This window comes from Cupressus sempervirens, chromosome 5 (genome assembly GCF_028749045.1).
Source record: "Cupressus sempervirens isolate cs-2001-9-10 chromosome 5, ASM2874904v1, whole genome shotgun sequence".
Classification (NCBI taxonomy): Eukaryota; Viridiplantae; Streptophyta; class Pinopsida; order Cupressales; family Cupressaceae; genus Cupressus; species Cupressus sempervirens.
Window position 1 is genome coordinate 81,310,225 of NC_143122.1, and position 23,806 is coordinate 81,334,030.

General features: G+C 40.9%; 1 pseudogene; it reads right to left on the minus strand.

Annotated features, from left to right (window-relative positions):
- Positions 1 to 8,983: 8,983 nt before the first annotated feature.
- On the minus strand, positions 8,984 to 12,815 carry LOC149554655 (25S ribosomal RNA; annotated as a pseudogene).
- Positions 12,816 to 23,806: the final 10,991 nt, after the last annotated feature.

Below are 23,806 nucleotides of genomic sequence, written 5' to 3' on the forward strand. Positions count from 1 at the left end.
TAGTAGGGGCCCAATTAGTTGTATGGGTCCCTAAGGAGCACCAATGAAGGGAAGGCTAGAAAGGATGCACTGAACAGAAAGAAAGTTAGTTGGGCAAGAAAGAAAATTCGAAAGCTCCATCACCAACTGCATAACCATATGAGTAAAACTCATAATCTACCGAATAAACCACATAATCCCCATATAGATAGAGGGTTGGATCCCTTTAGAATAGTAGGGTTGTCTATACTACTGGGTATGCTGCTAATGCTGGAGGATCTGGAACTGCTTCTTTCTCTGTGGGGCCCTTTAGAATAGTAGGGAAGTCAACCGATGAAACAACTGGTTCTGCCTTCGCTGTTGGTGAATCCGTGTATGGCACAGGATCTTGCCCTATAGGCAACCGGTTCATGCCCTAAGGCAATTGGATCCCCTTATATATAGTAGGGCAACTAGTGCTGTCACCCCTGCTCCTGAAATGATTGGTGCGACTTTCTTTGCTGCGGCATGGGCTTAGCTTTTGTCTCTGCTCTTACCACTCCCATTAAGTAGTAGAGTCGCCCATTACGTAGTAGGGGCCTCCGAAAACTCTAGCTACCTCTGTTACTGATGGCCCTGGAACAGGATGGGCGGCTGGAACAGGACATGGCCCTAGAACTGGATATGCATCTAGAACAGGGATAGGCTCTGAAACTTTGATTTGTAGGGGGGTCACCAATCATATTGATTGTTGATTGTTGATTGTTTTCTGGATTCCCCATCCCATGAATAGGTGTTGCCCTATTCTTAGAGTGGGGGGCTCCATGAATAGGTGTTTGTTTTCATTTTGGACTGGCCCATCCCGTGGGGCCCAATTCCCCTAGGGAGAGGTGCCCTACTATAGATAGGCCCCAAGGAGGGGGGAGAGAATTCCACATTAATTTGGCACGTAGGGGCTCCCTACTATAGATAGGCTCCTAGGTCGAGGGAGAGAATCATTAATCTGACACTATAAAAGGTAGGGGGCTAGCTTCCCCATACATAATAGGACTGGCTGGGAGGGAACATTTGGGTAGGGGTAGGGCACCTGCTACAAGGAAATAGAATAGGGTGGGTGGGGAGAGAGAGAAACATTAACCTACTGTAAGGGAATAGTATGATGATCATCCCACTATAGAGGTAGGGGGCCTACGGTGGGGGTGATCGGGGCCCCACTAACGAGGGGGTTCCTACCGACCTTAGGAACATCCCTAGGCCATGGCACGGTTATGCGTGCTTGGTGTGGCACCAGTGACCGGATGAGGGAAGGGGTCCAACGTGGTCGATCAATGAGGTGGCTAAGCCAGAATAGAAGTCAAGAGTCCCAAATGGAGAAATCTCGGCCAGATCTCATTGGGGAGAATCGGGACTCCTAGAGGATTACTCCATACACTTGGAAGTCATTCTTACTTTTGATCCCACCGCCCATAGAATTTATAGGGGGTTGAGTCAAACCATCGAATGGTTGACAGAAGCCCCCGTGCTAGCGATAGAACCACTAGTGCAGGTGGAAAACAATAGGAATGGACCGGTGCTGAGTCGCTCTTCATCGACAATTGCACCCCACCAGGCGAAGGGAAATGTGGCAACTAAAGATATAGGGCCTCATTTTTGATATTATGATGATCGATGTGGTGGTTGTTGCTAGCCCCATCATAACCATCGGCTGGGATTGAGAAGTGAAATTTGTGGCAGTGGGCAGTGACCCTAAGGGTGGAACGCACTGCAGTGATCGATCCTTGTGCAGAAGCATAGGAGGAGATGCTGCCTTTACTCAGTTATTCACCTATAGAATTTTAGGCAGAAATGGAACGTGGTAGCCCTACCCAACTATAGGGGCACCCCGAACTGGGTGAAGGAAAGCTACCTATCTCCCGTTCATAACTATACCCCCCACCCTAAAATCCCCTCTACACCGAGCCCCTACGATAATATACCAACACCGTTTAGAGCCCTACGGGGTGCCCCCCTAAAAGAAAGAAGAATAGTTGCTAGCCCAGTAGGGCAAAGAGAAAACTGACGTTATTAATCGGTTGAGTCGGTAGCGAGCCAACCATTCCACCAGCAAGCGCAGATATAGGTAGTAGGGATTCAAAACCAGCCTGGAATGAATGATTGCATATCGATGCATGCACAGGGTGGCCCTACAATTCTATGGCCCTTCCCTTCATTCCTTTGGGAAAGGTGCCCTCTCTCTATATGGGAGCATGTGCCCTACTATCTATAGGCCAGAGGTGGGTTTGCATGCAGGGTAATGGGGAGGTTGGGCGGAGTAACATCTATATCTTTGCCTATGGGCCATCTTAGCTTTGAAACTTATTCACCTGGGGACCTACCTATCCCTACTATTATAAAGTGGGTGTACCCCTATAGATAGTAGGGCACTGTGCATGCAGACCAACCCTATAACTATATCGAATTGAAAGGAAGCAGCTACTAATGCACTGGGAACACGTCAATCAACTCTCTGGAGCAATGTTTTGGAAAGAGATAAAAGGAGCTAGGAATGGGCTCAAGGGGTAGCTACTCCACTATAGGCCAGGTTTTGACTAGTGGCCTATGGATCAAGAGCCTAGAAGGTTTAGAATTGATAACTGATAGATAGGCCAGGCCCTACTATTCTAAGGGCAACCCCGACCTTAGGAGGCGGTGTATTGAATAGGCCGAGGCTCTATCTATTTTTAGGCCCCTACTATTCTATGGTCACTGATCCCACCCAACCCCTACCATTTTATAGGCATTCTTCGGTAGTGGGTGACCAATAATAGTACACCCAACAAGATGGTTCCAATATCGCACATTACTACTTATCGGTTTAGGGCCTACTATCTTTGTGAGGGGCTAGCTAAGATGCTGAAGAGGAACCATTGCCTATTATTCATGGGGAGGGGGCATGTGACGTATAGAATGTCGGCTGCCCCTCCCCATGAATAATAGGTATCTGCCCATAATTGGCTGGCCCACCTACCTAGTCGTCTCAACCGATCCAATACAATAAGCGATAGCTTTCTTCTGGAATTCAACGCTTGCCCGCACCCTCGGTTGAGTCTACTATTCTACTCCCTCGGTTAGCATGCATCGGAAGGAAGGATGGAGCTAGCTTCCTATTTGGGCCTATAGAATGGTAGGGCTATCTCGTATTTAGTCATCTATTTTCCTTAATTCCCATAGTCTAGATTAAGGTTGGCTAGCCCTACTATTCTAAGGCAAGGGCCTATAGAATGGTAGGGAACTAAAGAATCAAAATGCATTGGAGCTGGTGATGGATACATACAAGGGCTAGTTCCTGAAGAGTGGGGACAAGAGCAAGAGCACCAACATTACTTCCCCCCTACTATTTGGCAGGGCGGTGACTCTACATCCCCCCGAAGAGGTCAGGGGGGGAATCTCCCAATGTTGAGCTGGTACCTCTCCCTGGTTTCTCTCCGCCAACACCAAGGAGTGATAGATAAAGGGCTCCCCTTGCATATATTTTATCCGACAACATATATGATCAAGTCTGCCCACCCTTCATTCATTATATAGTAGGAGTAGTTGGGAGGCTAGACTCTGTAGACTCAAGGTAGTTTGGCCTTTAATGAATCAAAGGAATGAATTAATAATTATGATAGGTAGTTTCCTCGATTCTATACGCCTATATAGAAAATGGTAGGGGCCGAATGGTAGGGCATGCCCACCCAATTCATGCAGATGAGGCCCTTTTTACTATCTATAGCCGAATAATCTACTTAGGGGGAATAATCTGCCTATTGCCATGGCCTACCCTACAATTCTATGGGCGGGGCCATTCTAGGGAGGGCTTCATGAATGAAGATTACGAGCCAGCGGGGCCCCTTGAGAATAGTAGGGGCCATAGAATTTTGAGGCGACCTGCTACCTATTTGCAAAGGTTCGCTAAGGGAATATTCTATACGTAACATGGGGAACTATAGTACAGTACAGATGAAGGTTAAAACTAGAAACGATCCCTTTCATCTAGACCCCTACCCCAACTATTTATAAGGGATAAGGGCCCTATCTCTATCTCTATACTGCACTCGACCGAAGGGAGAGGTTAGGCACTCGACTATATACTCAAAGGGAGATGTTAGGCGCTCGACTATATACTGTGGGGGGGGCACTCTGCATTCACGCTGACCCCCTCAATGATATATGGTATGGGGAGAGGGACTGATGTATATAGCTATAGCTTCGAATCCTAACTATCCGAACTATGGGGCATTTCTGCTCTGCTTTGACGACATATGGTGCCCACCTAGATTTGATCTTTGCACGCATATAGATGGGGCAAAAAACTCTCTATACAGCAGTGGATATAGCTCCAACAATAACGAATAATTAGAGCTAACAATGGATAGTTGGATTGCGATTGATCCTAACATCGCATCATTGATAAGCCTTATAAATAGTAGGCCCTGGGCAAATTGTTGCAGTGGTATTACGTAGTAATGAAGTGAATTCAATACTAATTCCATCATTGCGCACTTGCCTCACAGTCTGGTTGTAGGCGCAGCAGCTGTTATGAACTCTATAGAATAATCAATTATGATGGGCCATAGTTAGTTTCATCTCCATCCGGGGCTCTTTTCAACTCATAGGAATTGACCGTGGGGAGCTACTGAATGATATAGCCACGATTAGATATATAGCCTGGCCTTAATGGCATCATATTATGGCAAGCTTCCTATGCATGCAAAGTTCCCACCCTGCATGCCCACTACAAGAGCCTCCCACCCTGCAGCCCCCTACATGCAGGGGGGCATAGTTCTGCCATCACTTCAATGGTCAGCATCTACCAGAACAACTAGAGAGAGTTCCTGCATGCATGAATAAGGCCCCTACCCTACCCTACTAGTTTAAGGTAAGGGGTAAGGGGTAAGGGGAAAATAGTAGGGAGGTGGTGGGGTCTTGCCTGGGGATTCTAGTGCCGACCTGAAACCCCAACAATTATCCCCCCCAACCCTGGGAGTTCCATAGTAAGTTCCATTAACGACCCCTTTGCCAACTATAGTTCCCTTTGCACACACCACCCTGCATCTGCATGCACCACAATAGCCCCTTACCCTTACCCTTATAATAGTAGGAGGTAGGGGCCCACCCTACATCCCTATAGTTCATGCCACTTGCTAGAGTAGATTCATTAACCTGCTAGAGTACGGGAGGGAATGGTAGGTCTAGTCTAGACTCTAGACGTATATGGGGTGGGGAGGGGCACTCAGACTGACTACTATGAGGTGAGCTGAGATGGGATCAAAGTGAGAGGGAAAAAATCTCTTCTCTTTGGGGTCCTCAGGGTAGGTGCATGTGGGAATGAAGGTTACGGGGGGCTATGGGGACCTAGATCCGTCTCTGGTCAATCGGTGGAACTCCAGACATATCTTTTTCGGGCCCCCTTCCAAATTATTGCCTTTGCAAATGCCTATATAAATGGTAGGGGGGAGGCCCTTCCTTTATAGTCGGTTGCCTGAGAATCAAAAGTTAGCCATTTATGGGCTATGGGGTCCCTATAGCCTATATAATTGTAGGGTAGGATCTGGGTTCAGAGGAGAATAATTTGTTTAGGGAGCCAATAATGGGGGCCTATAGAATAATTTTTTTAGGGAGCCAATAATGGGGTAGGGGCGGTGCATGCCTATCATTTTTTAGGGTAGGGGCACTGGCATACCCCTACGATATTCGGATGCCAATAATAGCAGGGGAGGGGCCCCTATCATTTCTTTGTGGCGCCTGGGTCCCTACTATTCTATGGGCCCTACTATTCTATGGTAGGAAGTTTTCACTACAGAGATAGCGAGCTAGCTAGAACCGATCTACCGCGTCGGCCTATAGATAGTAGGGACCACATCGGATTGATGGCCGGAACGAGTAGGCGGATGGACCCCCTACTATAGATAAGCAAACCAGAGGGGTTATAGAGAGTGATTTGATCCCCTATGGGTGGGCTCAGGGTGGAAGGAGGAAGTCTAGTGGTGGCGAATTGTTGCCCTACTATTCGGCAGGGTCAATCTGGGATAGGGAGAATCTTTCTCTCGTGAAAGATCTGCAACAAAACAATGGAATAGAGGGTCGGTCATCGCTGTGGAGGCAATCGACCCAGAGACCCGTTAGTAGCAAGGGTGGATTGGACTACTTTATTTCTCTACCCCTACTCTAGATAGTGGTCTTTCTGAGTTCTTTACCCCAATGTCCCAGTTGAAAGCCAATAGTGGGGCTTGACCTCCGTAAACTAGCATCATCCTAGTTCTCGGGGCTCTATTCATATTCTGAAGAGTTCATTGATGAACCCCACCAGCTATGAATAGAGCTCGAAAGGAGCAGGTGCCCTACTATTCTAAAGGGGTGGATTTGCGCTCAAGAATACGGCGAACTAAACTATAGTGGCCGGTTCCACATTTATGACTCGTATCTAGAAGTTCTTCCGACCCTACTCTATAATGAATGTGTGTTGCCCCTATTAGACTATCGGGCCTCTGCATAAAGCCAGTGATTAGTCTATGGGCCTAAATCCAGAGCCCTTACACGAATTCCCCTACTATTATAGGGGGCATCCGTAATGATAAAAGAGTCCCCCTACTATAGATAGAAAGGGCGCCCTATAGAGAGTAGGGGGCTCCTTTGTGTGGGAGGGAATTGTTGCTGTGTATTTTTTATCACTCCTCCGGGTTAGCCCTCAACAACTAATCTACCGACAACTATAATATAATAATTCTCCCGCTCCGCCCTCCCCTCTCCCTCCACCTCCACCTCTAATATAGTTGTTAGTCTAGAGTGCCCTCTACATATATTATTTCTCTCACCACCTGAATGGAATGAAGGTAAGGCGATCTCCCACTATAGAGGTAGGGGTCGTCTCTCTTTATCCGATGAACTCCCATAGAATTGTAGGGCACTCTGCGATCCGTCTCCCATAGAATTGATAGGGGGCCCGAGGCATATTTCATCTAGAAGGCTTCCCTTACCCCCCTATACATACATCAATTCATTCTCGAAGACATAGGCATGCCCGCTACTATAGCACATGAGCGAGCTATGTCTGTCCCTGAAGCGGTATTCATTCCTGAAAGCTTTCAATCGCCTTTTTTATATAGTTGGGGCCCTTGCCCCTTGCCCCTTTCAATAGTAGGGGGTAGGGGGTAAGGGGGCCAAGGACGACCCTTTTACTAGAATGTTTCTGACTGACCCCGAGAAGCGAGCGAGGAGCGAGCCGTGTCTTTTTTCACAACCAGAAACAGAAGCTTTCTCGCTCGCCACCTATTAATGGATTGGATTACTTTAACAGCCTATAGTTTCAAAGGGATTCATTCCCATTTCATTTCTGAAATAAAATCCTGAGTGACAATCTGCTCGCTATAATTTTATGTTATGGGCATAGACCTAAAAAAATAGGGGCCCGCCCTTAATAATATAGGGTAGGGAGATTATTGTAGGGGTAGGGTAGGGCCGGGGTTGCCCTACTATTCTAAGAAGGGGTGGGGGCATGGCGAGAAAGCTGGGTGATTTGATTATTCTTTGCTCTACTCCCCAGATTCTATACATAACATGCCCCATAGCATATTACCCATAAAATGATAGGCTAGGGGCCCCCTAGCCCTATAATTTTATGGTATTGTAGGGTGGTTATTAGAACTCTAATAGCAACCAACTCTATATAATAGGGTGGTTCCCCTATTATATAGAGGAACAACTATTATAGGGTGGCTATATTGTTGGTTGTCCCCATAAAATATAGGGCCATCTCTGGGAGAATGAGATGTTCTCATCACCACCCACTGCACACTAAATTGCATTCACAGTTTAGAACTCCACTTTAGAACTATTCAATGCAAGGGATGGCATAATGCATGGGCCCCTTCGGGTCTACAAATCCATCCCCCTAATGCCAATTTTCCTTTTTCCACTAACTACCCCAGTGGTACCTTTGGGTATAGCCAGTACCCCCCCGCTTAAGAAGTGTTCCCTCATTTTCTTAAGAACCCCATACCATATAAAAATAAGGGCCACCCTTGGCAAATAGTAGTGGCCTAGCCTATAGAATGGTAGGGCTATGGGCTATGGACTAGGTGTATTCAAATAGATGATTGTATTGTCTTCTAAGATTCTATACGTCTGCAACATGCCCCCCGCTTTCCCCTACAATAATAGAAATCAGGCCTGGGAAAAGCCGCCTAACTCGGGAGATAAAATGTTGGCTCTGGACTTATCCCTTGTCCGGGAAGGCTCTTTGCACCACAACCTCTCCCACTTGTGCCTCGAAATAAATCCATTCTTTGCGCTGACCGGTACTCCCACCTGCCATCGGGGTTATGAGCGGGAGGCCCACCCATTTGTATCATGTCAGCATTAGAACAACTTTCCAGTCAAGGCTGGGTGCGCTGATGGACTGCGGAGGGAGGAGGGAAGGAATAGTGGACATCACACCCCTACAGAATCCATCATTTCCTCTGTAAGGGTGGGTAGGAGGAGATTCTAGTTGAGTCTCTAAAGAGCTAGAGCATAAAATTGAGATAACCGGGCTGACCGCACCTAGCCCGTCTCTTTCTCCTCCCATCTCCTGCTAGTATAGCCAGTGCACGCCACCCTGAGGATTGGCCCTACTATTCTAAGGGCCACACTTTTTCCTCCCACCCCTGCATGCAGGGACAATTTATCGCATGCATGGGATGCATGCCCTATATTGAGTGGGGTCCTTTGCACCAACTAGAGTTGCCCTATAGATAGTAGGGCCCTACAATTCTATGGGCAACTATGACATATCCGATCAGTGGCCTGTAGGGCCCATCCTAAAAGGGCGTGGCTATCATCGAAAAATCTATCACTATAGAAAGGGATGAGCACCCGTACAATAGAGTGAGTGCCCTACTATTCTATCTGCCCTACTATTCTAATGGGGGGACATTCTTTATTGTGTGCATGCAGTCGCATACATCGCTCCATGGCATGTCGAGGCTCTCTCCACTCAAAGGGGGCAAGCCACCTCCAAACATAGAAGAGATGGATGGCGAGGGGAGGGGACATAGATAGTAGGAGTTCTGGTTTAGTACGATCTCACTGAGACCGCGTGGTGCTGTGCTTACACACACACACCTCGCGGTGCTTACATGGATAGCCTATCGAAGTGATGTTCTTTCACCAATTTTCCAACGGCCAACTATATTTTTCGCGTTCGCAGTTGGCCGAGAACTTGTATAGAGAAGGATTTCTCGCTTAGATGCTTTCAATAGTTCTTCCATACCGACTTGGCTTCCCGACACTGCATTCTGGATACAACCGGTACACCATAGGTTGGCCCAACCTAGTCCTCTCATACTAGGGTTGGCTCCTCGCAGTTCTCCTTTCAACACTAGCGGTAGATAGGAACCAAACTATCTCACAATGTTCTAAACCCAACTCACATACCACTTTCATCGGCGAACAACCGAACCCTTGGGACCTTCTTCAACCCTAGGATGTGATGAGTGGACATTGAGGTGCCAAACGACTCTTTCGATAAGAGCTCTCGGGAGTCATTAGCCTATTATCCCTGACATACCTTTGATCCGTTGAGCGAGAGCCCTTCCACACGGGACTCCCAGATCACTATGGCTGACTTTCATCTCTGTTCGACCGGTCAGTCTCATAGTCAGGAAGGCTTATACCATTACGCTCACGAGCTGACTGATGTTAGCTTGAGCCTACCTTTGCACACCTCTATTACTCTTTAGGAGGCATCCGCCCGAGATAAACTACCCACCTTGCAGTGTCCCAGAAGCCCACCCTTGAACTATAGTGCCATGTTGTGTCGAAGCCCATAAAATAGTAGGCCAGAAGCATCAGTGCCTGTCATTTCTTCTATACTCTATGGTTGGCCTAGGTTAGGCATCCTTAGATGAAAGAGTGGTATTCCAGGATTGGTGTCACCACCTCCCACCTATCTGACACATTCGATCGAGGTTGTCACTGCGAAGCTATAGTAAAGGTGCACAGGGTCTTACCATCTAGCCGTTGGTACTCTGCATCTTCACGGAGAATTCAATTTCACTAGGTCCATGTTGGAGACAGCGGGGCAGTCATTACACCATTTGTGTAGGTCGCTACTTATGCGACAAGGAATTTTGCTACCTTAGGACAGTTAGAGTTACTGTTGCCATTTATCAGGGCTTCCATTTGAAGCTACACTTCTCCTTCCAACCTTCCAGCACCAGACTCTATACATCGTGTTACCACTTGGCAGAGTCCTATGTTTTTAAGAAACAGTCGCTACCCCTTGGTATGTGCTGCTTTCCCATGGATGGGAAAGCACCCCTTCTCCCGAAGTTATGGGGTCATTTTGCCGAGTTCCTTCAACATGGTTCTCTCAAGCGCCCTAGTATACTCTACTCGTTCACCCGTGTCGGTTTGGGGTACGGTTAGTTCACCAAGAGGATTGCCTTCCCAATTCAAATTTTTTTCTTGGAAGTTTCAACCCGAACAGAAATGTGCAACCCCCTAGATATAGATAGGGGGCCTACCCCTGCAACCCCACTGTAGTGTCGGGTCAGCTATAATAGCGGTGGGCCCCCCGGCTCTATACCTGGGGCTGCTGCCCCCTTCATGCCCCTGTTCACATGCATACCCCCTAACATAGCTACTATAGTGGTAGTTGGGTATGCATGTGAATGCACATGTAGGTGCAGGCTGTTCTGGGGCACTTTATGCATGTAGATGCAACCCATCAACACACAAGATTTCTTTATTTATTTCTCTTGCCCCCCCCCCCCCCCCCTGCAGGATCTTAGGCCACGCTTCATGCACGTCGATGCAGTAGCAGAATCCTGTCAGGGCAGAGATAGATTAGTTGTGGGGGCCCGCCCCAACCCTACAGGGTGAATAATCTAATAATAAGATCGTGCAGAGGGCCCTAGCCCTAGCCCTAGCCCTATAATTTTTAGGGTAGGTTAGGTATGGGATTAGATGGTCTGTTTAAGGTGGGCCCATCTTTGGATAGTAGGGTGCTGATGTCATTGGGACCACTGGCCCTACTATTTATAAGGTCAGTTCAAGATTCATACTATACCATAGTGGACCTCGTTGGGGGGGCTATAGTGATCATGGGGCAGAGATCTGGACAGTGGAGTGTAGGCCATGGTTCAGTAGTCTACTGGTACAGGCAACTTTGTCACTTTCGTGTACCCATCAACATGAAGAGAGCCCTTTCAGGGGTTCCTTAGGGACCGATTCACTCATCGTAGATTGACTGAACACAGAAACCCTGGAACTGGCAGGCGATCGTGTTTTTCACATGATTCTTGTTACTCATGTCAGCATTCTCACTTCTGATATCTCCAAGAGCGCAAGCAAACTATGTTGTTGCCCCTTCTTCGATTTACAGAACGTCCCGCTACTGACCCGCCATACTATTTTAAATCGAACGGATCTCGTCGCTTCATTGAATCACTTGAGCCTCGATAATTTTTGGTGCTATTGAGCTAGACTAGTGAGCTATTACACTTTCTTCGAAGGATGGCTGCTTCCAAGCCCACCTCCTGGTTGTAATCGCTCGATTACTTCCTTTTCCACTAAGTGACTGCTTAGGGACCTTAGTGTACGATCTGGGTTGTTTCCCTCTTGACTCTGGATCTTAGCACCTAAAGTCTGTCTGCTTACTGAAATGGCCTGTACTCAGAGTTTCCTTGGGGTTGGTTAAGCTTTGGGCCACCCTAGCCCATTGAGTGCTCTACCTCGGGCCATAAGCATGCACGTTCTATTGAAATGGATTTCGCAAAAAACCAGCTATATCCGATCTTGGTTGGCCTTTCACCCCTAGCCACAAGTCATCCCCGTATTTTGCCACATATGTGGGTTCGGTCCTCCAAGTCCTATTGGAGCTCTCTTCAACCTGCTCATGGCTAGATCGATCGATTTTGGGTCAAATAGGAACAACTGGGAGATTCTACCGGCCGCCCCCCACCCCTCTACAAACCCCAACTAGAGTTGGTTCTATAGTCCCTACAATAATCTAGAAGGAGAAATAATATGAAAGGGGCCCCTACTATATAGAGGGAGGTAAAGGCCCCCTAAGGGCCCAATAATCGATGCCCAATGGGCACCCATTTGCACTGGCGGGTGGGCAACATGAGGGCGGGTGGCCCACCCTACTATTTTATGGTTCTATGGAGATAGCCCTACCCCCATACATAAAATTATAGGGCCTATTATTTTATTGCGCCCACTTAGACAAAAATGGGCAAATTATTGCGGGGCCCCCGGGAGAATTTTAGGGCCGTAGAATTGGGCCCTTTTTTTTCTTTTATTTGTCACGCCTACACCTAATGGCTTAAGCCGCTGTTCCCATTTACTTGTTGACCCATTATGCAAAAGGTACACCATTCAACGCTACACTGACCTGCCAACGCCCACCCACCCACCGGGGACCCTGCAGGTGCAGGGGGACCCTACCCATAAAATTATAGGCACGGGCCCCTACCCCTATGGTCCCTATCCTCTATAGTGGGGGTGTTCATGGGGGCGTTGGGACTGACTATCATTAGTCATTCAAGTGATTCTACGCCGCGACTGACTGATTGTTTACATGCATCGGATTCCAGGTCTGTTGCACTCCCTTTTCTTAGGTTCTTTTCACCTTTCCCTCATAGTACTTGTAGGCTATCGATCATTGAGGAATACTTGGGCTTAGAGGGTGGTCCCTTGGATTCAAACACTCCACGTTTTACTCAACTAGGAAGAATCGAACCCGGCTAGATAGTAGGGTTCATCGGTATGCAGGGCCCCCTACATGCAGGGGGCCTGGGGCGCCCTATCCATGAAAACTATCCCCCCTCCTCATGCTTAGAGAATAGTAGGGGCCACCCCTGCTAGGGGGTGGGGAACCAATCTATAGGGCTATCACCTTCTTTGGCCAGATCTTCCAACCTTTTCATAGTTCCCCCCAGTTTTCCATCATCCACCCTGGGTTCAATTCATGCCTACGGGGAAACCAGGCCTATAGATAGTTAGGGCCTCATCCTGGATGCCTACCCCTTCCCCTTACCTTACCCTTACCTTATAATAGTAGGGGTAGGGGTAGGGGTAGGGAGTAGGGGGGCATTTAATGAAGACAAGCCTAAAAAATGATAGGCCCACTTCATGATAATGAAGGTAAGGCCCTTACTATCTATAGGCCTAGGCATTCACTTGAGCCTAAAAAATGATAGGCCCTTACAATAATCTATTTAGGGGGCCCATAAAATGATAGGCCCCTCAATAATATGAAGAGGGGCCCCTCCCCTAAAATATGATTGATTTCCCTAGCCCTAGCCCTAGCCCTATAATTTTGAGGTATGGTTAGGTATGGGCCATACCATAAAATTATAGGCTAGGGGTAGGGCATGAAGATTAGTTGAATGAATTGCACAAAGAAGAAGAGCCCCACTGATGAACCCTACCTCTGCAGGCAGGCAGGCCCCCTATATTATAAAGAACCCAGCTCCCAGATTCTATAGCTACCATAGAATTGTAGGGGCCCCCAACTGGCACGCACCATCTTGCATGCATGTAGGGCCATCTATTCCCTACCGGCAAAAGGTATGGCACCCTATTGATTTGCCAGCAGCGGGGGGCAAGGCTTCGCTGATGGATATTTTCCCAATCCACTTTCGCTCACCGCTACTAATGGGGTCTCGATTGATTTCCTTTCCTCTAGCTACTTAGATGTTTCAGTTCGCTAAGTCGCTTCGCCTTCACCCCCCACTATAGAGGTAGGGAGTGGGACACGATTTCTTGATCGAAGATCCATGGATCACAGACGGTATCTCCCCATGGCCTTTCACCTTTGGAAGCGTCCTTCCCTCCCAATGCCCGAGCATCCATCCAATGCATTTCGATACAATAGGCATTGAACTGACTGAACCGCCCAATGTTTAGCATCTACCTGCCACTATGCAGAATCTCTCCTCCTGCCAGCCCCTACTATCTAAAGGGGCCCTCCCTAAAAGGCTTTTATGGGCCCCCTACTCTTCTATAGCAGGCGGGAGGTATATTATCATAGGGGCCCAATGGCATGTACTATAGAAAGAAAGAAAGAAACTTGTTGCACTCAAAGATTCTATACGTAACATGCAGAACACCTAGCCCTATAATTTTATGCCCATACCCATACCATAAAATTTTAGGGCGGTCTGCCCCCATTGTTTCTATAGGCTACAATAATATGTGCCCATAAAATTATAGGGGCGGGCCCTTAGAATAGTAGGGGTAGGGGCCCCACCCAACAATAATATACCTCTACATGCACCCTGCAGGGGGGATGGTGCATAGAATAATAGGGGCCTCCCCCCACTGCACCATGTTACCCCAACCCCTACCCTATATTTAAGTGGGCCTAAAATAGATTATTCCCCCTAGCCTAGCCCTATAATTTTTAGGTATGGTTTGTCCCCCACTATTTTGATAGGCTTTTTAGGGGGCCCTATAATTTTTAGGTATGGCCTAGCCTATCGCCTATTGATTGATCGGTAGGTATGGGGCCCACTAAAATAGCCGAGTGGGGGACAATAATGTATTTTAGGGCCTACCCTAAAATTGATAGGGATAGGATAGGCCCCCTACCCTCCCCTAAAATTGATAGGGATAGGATAGCCCCTAAACAGATTATTCCCACTAAAATAGTCGGGTGGGGAAATCTGCCTTTAGAAACTATAGGCCCATAGAACTATTCGAGGTTGGGTGAGGGTGGATAGATACTAGTGGTTCTACCGGATAATCAATCTGCAGACATCCCGACACAATAATCGCCTTAGAATAGTAGGGGTGGGCGATCCCAAACCGGCAGGTTCATGGGAACGATAAGAGTAGGGGCTCGACTAGCTGCTTATTGAAGTCTCCTGAACAATAGAAGCTATCTTATCCCACCCTCCCCGAATAATCTATTTAGGGGGAATAGTAGGCAATTAAACAGGCTCGAACAATAGATAGTAGGGGCCTCCTTCCAATAATCTGTTTGGGGCCGTAGGGCACTCTGCACGCACGAGTTCTATCCATCTCCCTCTGCCCTATTGGGCTGCTTTATTTAGGTAGGCAGGCATCCCTCTCCACCCAGCCCAAAAAAAGGAGAGGGCCCTACCCAATTATGGAGTGGAGACTTCTAGGCAGTGATCGATTAAAGCCCATAGAATTGTATCCCATTATAGAGTAGGGCTTGATGAACAGTCACTCTGCATGCAAACCAAACATGCCTATAACCCATACCCATAAAATTTTAGGCTAGGGTAGGGCCTATAGAATAAATAATCAAAATGGTAGGCAACAAGACAAAACATTATAGGCCCTAGAATTTTATGGACCCCACATTAGATAGGGAATCTAGGGAGCGGAGCGAAGAATAATCGGGCCTTTAGAAAGAATAGTAGGGGAGGGATTCTATAGAACTATCTATAGTCGTAGGAAGTGGCCTAAAATTTTATGGGCGATAATGTTGAGTACCTATTTTATAAGACTAGGGAATCCAAAGATAATCTTACTGGTTTAAAAATAGAAACCATTTCCAAAACTCATCATTTAAAACTAATATATAAATATATAATTTAAATTCATAATAACCAAATTAGTTAATTAATAATATTAAAATTTTTAACTTAATTAAATAAAACTGAATTATTTTAATAACCATTAAAAATATATATATTTAAAAATTCATTAATTATAAAATTTTAAATAATTAAAAATACTATAAAGAAAACATTTTTAAAATATATAATTTAAAAAAAAAAAATTGATTTAAAGTCATGGACACTTGATGGGATGATTTAAAAAAATAAAATTAATTGATTTAAACTCATCAGGCAGTTCTCTTGTAATACAGATTATGCAGAGACCTTTTAAATTTAGTTGTGCTTGACTAATAATGAGTCGGATCTTCAATAAATATTTAATTCCCTTATAAATGACATTTTTATACAATCTTATAAATTCATATTTAATATGATAGATATTTGAAATTCGATTTTTTTGAGTTAAAATTAAACATTTATTTTCATTTTATTATTTACTTTTTATTATATTGTTTAAACAAGTAAATATTTTTCTTTATCTATTAAATATTAAATAGTATTTAGTTAAGAAAGAAAATGTTTTAGAATAAAATCAAACAACTTATGTATTTCAATTTGTGTACCTAAGCCATACAACTTGAAAGCAAATGGTTTTTGCCTTATTAGTCAACTATGCCCAAATTTGACAAACCTTATATAGAAATAGGTGTTTTTGGGTGCTACAAGCCCATCTGTGAGGTTTGTTTCGGCCTAAAGTGCTCTAAAAAAGGAATCACCTCTAGATCCAACCATAATATCTCTAAAATCTTCAAACCCTTAAAGCTCCAAAATTATCAAAATTTAGAACAAGAAGCAACAAATATGTACTCTTATACCATGTAGAAGTCAAGAAATAAAATTTCACAAAAATTAAAGAATACCTAAATGAAAATAACCAATCACAAGGAAGAATGGGGCAAATGATGAGAAGACAGCTATGAAAATAGGAAATATTTATTTCACAAATAATGGAATCATATTACAAAATACAAAGGATTAATCCTTATAAAAGGATATCAAAACCTAAAAGGGAAACCCTAAAAGGTAAACATTTAATAATTGATATAATTATTAAATGTGAGAATGCATAAAGTGAAATATTTAGAAGGCACAAAAGGTAACTTAATAAAATAATTAAGTTAAAACCTTTTACTCTAACACCCCCCCCTAAGACAAGCAACAATGCAACTACTTCTCCTTCCCTTCCTCCTTTTGTTTCTCCATTGTGTTCTAAGAATTTTTAGCTTCCTAATTCATATATTGGTTCCCCTCCTTTTCCTCTGAATAGGACACCCAAGTTGGGTGCTCTATTCTCTTCTACCAAGAGGGAGATTGTTGCTTCATCAGGTGGTGTTGAGGCTAGTACTAGTCATATGGAGGTGGATTCCAACAAGAGTAGGAAAGAAAAGATTGAGAAAATTTGAGAGATAGACTATAATGTCCAATTAGAGGATGGAGATTTAATTGATATGCTTAATTCCTATAACAAGGAGGATGAGTTTGGTGTCCTACAAGAATTGAAGAAAGGGGTTCAAGGATATAATAAGGCATTGAAGTGGGTTTTCCATGCAATCAAGGAGGTGAAAATAAATCAAAGGGATAGTAATACAAAAATTGATTGTTGGGATAAGATTGGTTTAGGTAATGATTCAACCTTTCTGGACATGATCAATGACCTTACTAAGTCAATCGGAAGGGTTGAATTTTTCTTGGCCTAGGATGCCAAAAGGGTAGATAGTGTTGTCTCCAAGGTCATTGAGATTGAAGGCAAGGTTTCTAGTATTAAGGATACCCCATAAAGATTGGTGACCAAAGGTACAAAATTCTAGAAGCTTCTTCTCAACACTCAAGGATTTTAGTTTTTAAGATGGAAAAGAGTCCCCAGGAGAAAGCAATTACGCAGGTTGATAACTCCTAGGAGGTTGATCAGGGTGAACAATTGATGCCTCACAAAAAGACTAGGGCCACTACCAAGATGTTGGAAGCCCAAAAAGTCAACAAAGAGATTGAGGATATCCAGGTTTTTGCAAACCCTTATGACTCACTAGAGGAGGAAGTTGCCAAGTTACTCGAGAATTATCACTAAAGTTATTTGTTTTTTATTGTCTTAGTTGTTGTTTTTTGATTAATTGTAAAAATAGGTTTTGAAGGGACATTGAAATTGTTTACAACTTCTCAACCAAGAGATATTCAACTAAGCATAACCAAAAATACCAATTGACAAGAGATTGCAACAACTTTAAAGAAACACCAAATAAGAGCCCTATAAAACAAGGCCAAAATAGATTGGTAGATTGAAAAATAAAAAGAATGAAGTGCTAATCTGCCCCAAGGGAAATAAACCCTTAACCAAATAAATCAAGGAAAACACTAGGAATTTCCTTTGCCTCTATTCTTTTGGGAGCAAAGATTCATGATGAAATAAGGAGAGGACTTCTTATGATATTTTCTAGTAACAGGGATCCACCCCTTCTCAGCCAAAGAAATTGTCACTTAAGAATCTAGACTAAGAAAATGTGCCACAACAAATCCCACCATAGTATAGTTAGAGCCACTAACAACAAGACCAACTAGAGGGCCTGTAGGAGTAGATCAAGCCCTGGCAAGGACCTCAATATGAACAATCTCTTCATGTGTAGGTGGACTTACAACAACATCCAAATTAGCCACCTCACTACCCATAGTAACACAATGAACAACAATTGATGTAGGCACAGACATGTGAGCAGAAAGAACAATAGGAGAGGAAGGATCAACAGTGGGGGAAGTGGACGTAAGCTTCTTAGAAATAGTGTAGTGTTTAGAAGAATCCCCTTCCACCATGAAGATGCCTTATTAGTCTCAAGCCTTTGAAGATCGTAAAGAACTGCTAAATACCTAGTATTTTAGCATTTTCTACACCTGAAGGGAATTCCTTCATATTCTAGAGTCTAAATTCATCTTCTCCCATGAGGAAGCCCAACTTTAAATTTATTGGGTAGACCCTTAGTAATGTCCACCTCAACAATGATTCTTGCATGGGTTGAGTACAAAATATTTATGATTCTTCATCAACCATCACGAAAACACCAATAAGATCTCCTACCATTTCCAAGATGGGATCAACCCAATGATGAAGAGGAAGGTAAGATAGACTAAGCCAAATCAAAAACATAGAGTGTTTTAGTAGCAGAGGAGAAGCTAGGATGCCACGGTTTCACCATCAGTAGGTGATGTTGATTCGACTAGGCGAAAGAAGGACCACATAGGATCAACTTTTGATCCTCAATATTATCAAGCTTAGTAGTGAAAAACCCCTTAGCCATGGGGAAAAGGTGGACAATATATGATTAAATTGGTTTCCACTCACTGGAAATCCATGCACGCAAGTTTTAGAGACTTGGCCAAAGACCTTCAATCTGACAAACCACAACATGATCTGAAATATTTTCAATCTCTATCTCAATATCTTGCACTATCTCCTCCTCTAAATTAAGCCCAAAGGGGTTACACACATGAACATGAACCTTCCTCTTTGAAGGAGTCAAGGACCTTGTTGCAACCCTAGCAATGTCAGACAACAAACCTCTAGAAGCCCTAACATCATATCCCTTTCTAGAAGTACCAATTGCCTTAGGCACAACAATGGACAAACCCTTCCCATCCTCCCGAAGCACAAGCTTAATCATTGAAGAAGGGAATACAAAAGGATCCCAGACAGTCCCCAACCCATCTATAGTAGCAACAACCGAAACACCTATGGATGATGGAGAAGAATCTCCCACTTCTTAGTTGTTTGTTATTTGTGTTAGTATTTTTCTATCCTTTTGGTTTTGGGGTAGCTTTTTGTTGTGCCAACATTTTATCCTTTATATAGGTTTTATGTCTTTTGGACTATAAATGTTTATTTATTCAATCTTTGATATGTATATGGGATTTAGGTCCCTAAAACCTATTTTTCAATTAATAAAAAATAATAAGAGTAAAAAAGATTTTGAAGACCAAAAGGCTCTCTTCTAGTTTCTCATAGAAGATTGGGACACGATGATGTTGACCAACAAATCGAAGGGAAAAAGAACTTAGGGTGGACCCTCTCTATTGGTTCCACTTTTTGGCTTGCTACAACCTCTATGGCCTTGTTTTAGTTTCTATGCTTTTACTTAGTTTCATCTAGACTTATACTTTGAATTTTGGTCAAAGTGACCTTAAGTGGTCTTGGTCTAGAACTATTAATTTTAATATTTACTATGCTAAACTTTGGTAGTATTTTGATAACTATATCCTACTTTACAAATCTAGATATTATGCTCTAATCTAGTGGTAGCTTAGTTATTCACATGTTAAAAGGTTTATCTATGTTCCTTTATATGTTTTTGATAAGAGATGTTAGGGTGGTTGGTTATATTTTCTTGTTGGTTAAATTATTAGTTCCTGCCAAGGCAGAAATACTTATGCATTCATGTCAATGCAAATATGACATTAACACAAACCAATCAAATCAAAGTATTTAAAAGATTATATGAGATTTCAAATGCTAATATCTTTTTTTAATTTTTCATTATTTTATAAATCACATTTTTCATCCATTCTATTGGTCCATAGTATTTTTAGTGGGGGAGAAAATTAATTTCCTTCAACAAAAAATACAAATATTTTCTAACAACTTCATCTTGCATTAATGAATGTATTAATTAAAATTTTATCTTTTCCACATTTGTGACAAGTTGATAAGATTTTATTTTTTCAATCATTTTATCTGCCACCTCATACAACATGTCTAATCAATATTAATTATCACAATCTATTAAATATTTTTTATTTTAAATATATTTATTATTAGTTTTACATTGATGTTTATTTTTTACTATTTGATATAACTTGTTCTTAAAACTTCATGTAATGCATAAGTTGTTTTTTTTTTAATTATTATTATTTATTTAGACTGCAGTGCGCCTAGTAAACTTTTTAACGTGACCGGTAGCACTGTAAATATGTTAAGTGAAGGTAGATTCGAACCCAAGACCTCCCACATGAGAGGCTTGTAAGTTATCATTGTGTTGTAGGCTTTTGCCTATGTAATGCATAAGTTTAAATTATACTCCAATATATATATATGTGTGTCTTTTTAATATAATTTCAATATGTTATATCTTTATATTTGAATTTCTAATTTTTATAAAACTTTGTTTTTTTAATAAAAGTAGTTAAAATTTACTAAAATTTTACTTTTATAAAAATGAGTTAAACAATATTATTTTTTAATTATATTTTACAATAGTGTTTGTAATATGTATAGCTGATAAGTGTTACAATTTATAAATTATTTCATTGATTATTATTAATATTTTTTATTTAAACAATTTATCATTTAGTTTAAATACATTTAAAACTTAAATATATATTTTAATATTAAATTAATAATTATATTTTATATCAAAAAAATACTAAAGAAATAACCACAAAAAAAAGAAATAATTTAATTCTTAAAAATATATAAATTATTATTAAGTTTTTATAAACTATGTATTAAAATTAAATAGTTATGTTTTATTTCTTATTTATCACATCATATTTATTCATCAATTTATATGTATTAAATCTATTTATTATTTACAAATGTACATATTAAATTATATAGATATTATTTCATAATTTAAAATTACTTAATTTTATGAAAAAATTGGAAATACAAAACATTAAATAGTAAATCTTTTCTAATTGTGTAAAATTAAACAATTAGTTCTACTTATAAAATATTTTTATATTTCAATACATTTCATTTTTTCTTATAGAAATGTGAGTTTTAATATAAAAATTTAATTCTTAATTTCATTAATTAAAATATAATATATATTAATTTTTTATTATAACCATGATTTTATTTTAACTATTTGTTTTATTAAGAAAAATAATTATCTTTAATTCTCTCTCTCGCACACACAACTTATGTTGGTATCACTATCTTACTATTTTATCTCTCTTCCTCTTCCTCCTCTATATTATCTATCTTTTTTTTCCCCCTCTGCATATATGTTTATGTTGTTATTTTTTTATACTGCTATTTATCTCTATCTATATCTCTATCCTAGTTTTTGTCCAATGCTAATGATTAAAAATATGAGCCATCCTATCAAATCACAAGTGCATTTCTAAGACGAGAATTTAACAACAAAATATGAGCAATCCTATCAGATCACAAGTGCATTTCTAGGCAAAAATTAATGCATTCACAATGTTAATTTAGATTCTCACTCATCTACACCTCTACAACCATTATGCGTTAGGTAGGAACTATGACGCATCGCGTCTCTTGTTGATTATGCTCTTTTATTAATGATGTTGTTGTGCAATTAATTTTCATATGTTATTGTTGGTTCTCTCTTGTTAGTTTCCATATGGATTAGTTATAAGAAGACGCCGCCCTAATTTTATTGTATTAGTTTACCAAAAAAAACTATCATACTATTTCTTTAAATACAAAATACTTATATAACAATAAGATTCACCTTTCATAATACAAATATAATTTTCTAATAAAAAAACTAAATATAAATAGAAATATTATACTTTAATTTTAAATATAAAAAAGGAAAAAATATAGAAATCATTTATTCTTTAACCACAAAATTAAATATATTTATCATTTACTCTTACTTCTATGTTTAAGATTTGATAGGATTTCAAAATATATTGACTCTAAAATAGAGAGCAAAATCCGCCATATCCACTCTTGAAGATAGGTTAAATAGTTACGAGTAATGAGGCAACAACAAAATTTTATGAGGATTTTATATTTTGTGTTATTGAATAATGGCTGAAATTCAAAGGCATACTAGTGAGGACACAACATATTAATTTGGTTAATGAATATGTAATTGATGTTGATATTGAGATATTAAAATGAGACAATTTTCTGAAGGTCCCAGATTAGGTGTAGAGTTGCATCTGAAATGGACACTTCAGATGTAATTTCTTGCATCCCAATATAATTTATATTTATTGCTGATTGTGATATTATGACTCTTTTTTAAGAATTTGATAAAAGTGGAGTATAAAGACATGTCCTTGCCCACAATATTGGAATCTTATTTGAAGTATGTACGTGTACGACATGAAAAAGAATCACTTCTATACTTTAATATTTTTGTATTGAAAGGAAAGGAATTGTAGAAATTATAAATGATTTTATTATTTAATATTTACTTTTATTTCTTGTAATACTGTTTCTGTTGCTTTTATTTATTTATTTAGGCAGGGGTTTCATGAGAGAGGTCTGGACTCTATTTTTGTGGAGCGTCTACTCCTATAAAATAGGAGCTCGACAGGTGCAAATGAAATGGGGTTGGAAATAGCCACATAATCCCACCAAAGATTAAATTTTTAATTTTAAAATTTATAACACCACAAACTTCCTTGAATTTAGGAGTTGATTTTTTAAAACTATTCACATATAAAATTCATGGAACCACTTCCTCTAATTTAATGGAAGAGTTTATAGTTGTAATAAATTCATTTTAAATTTAAGTATGTTAAAGTAGAAGCTCATTATTAGTTATTAAATTTAATCTTATTATAATTAGAATTATAATTATCCAATATAATTACACTCATTGTAAATATTTTAAATTTTAATTATAATACTACTGGTTCTCTTTAACCATTCTAAAACTAAATATATTATTGATTCAATTTTTTACTTGTTTTAGATTACAATTAAAAACAATAATGTTATGTCTTTTGGTTTAGCATTTACACATGATTTCTTTTACTATATTTATTTGGTGTTTATCTACTAACCATTTTAATTTTTAGTTAGTTTTTTAAAAATACTGTATTACTTTGGAGGTAAAGTAGATTTTTTTTGAAGTCAATGTATAAGAGTTGATGTTAATCTTCAAGAGTGGTAAAAGATGGCAGTTTTGTTATTATCAAGATATCTATTGTTTGAGTCAAATCCAATTAACTTGCCACCCCACTTTCAAAACCTTCCACAAGTATTGTGCCTTATGAAACATTCTATCCAAAATTAATTATGAGATATCAACTTACAAAAAATTTTAACACAATTTTTCCAAAAGCTCTAACAATATCATGAATTATGAAGCGTTGGTGTTTAATTGTCATAGTGTAGTTTTTCTTACCATTTTCCTATAATTCTGGGAGCCATGGTAGATTAAAAACATCCCTAATTGCTATAAAGCAAGATGTGTGTTGAATACTTGATATGTTTTAAATCCGAGTCATACATCTAGTTTTTAGAATTTATTTTATATAATAGTATATAACAA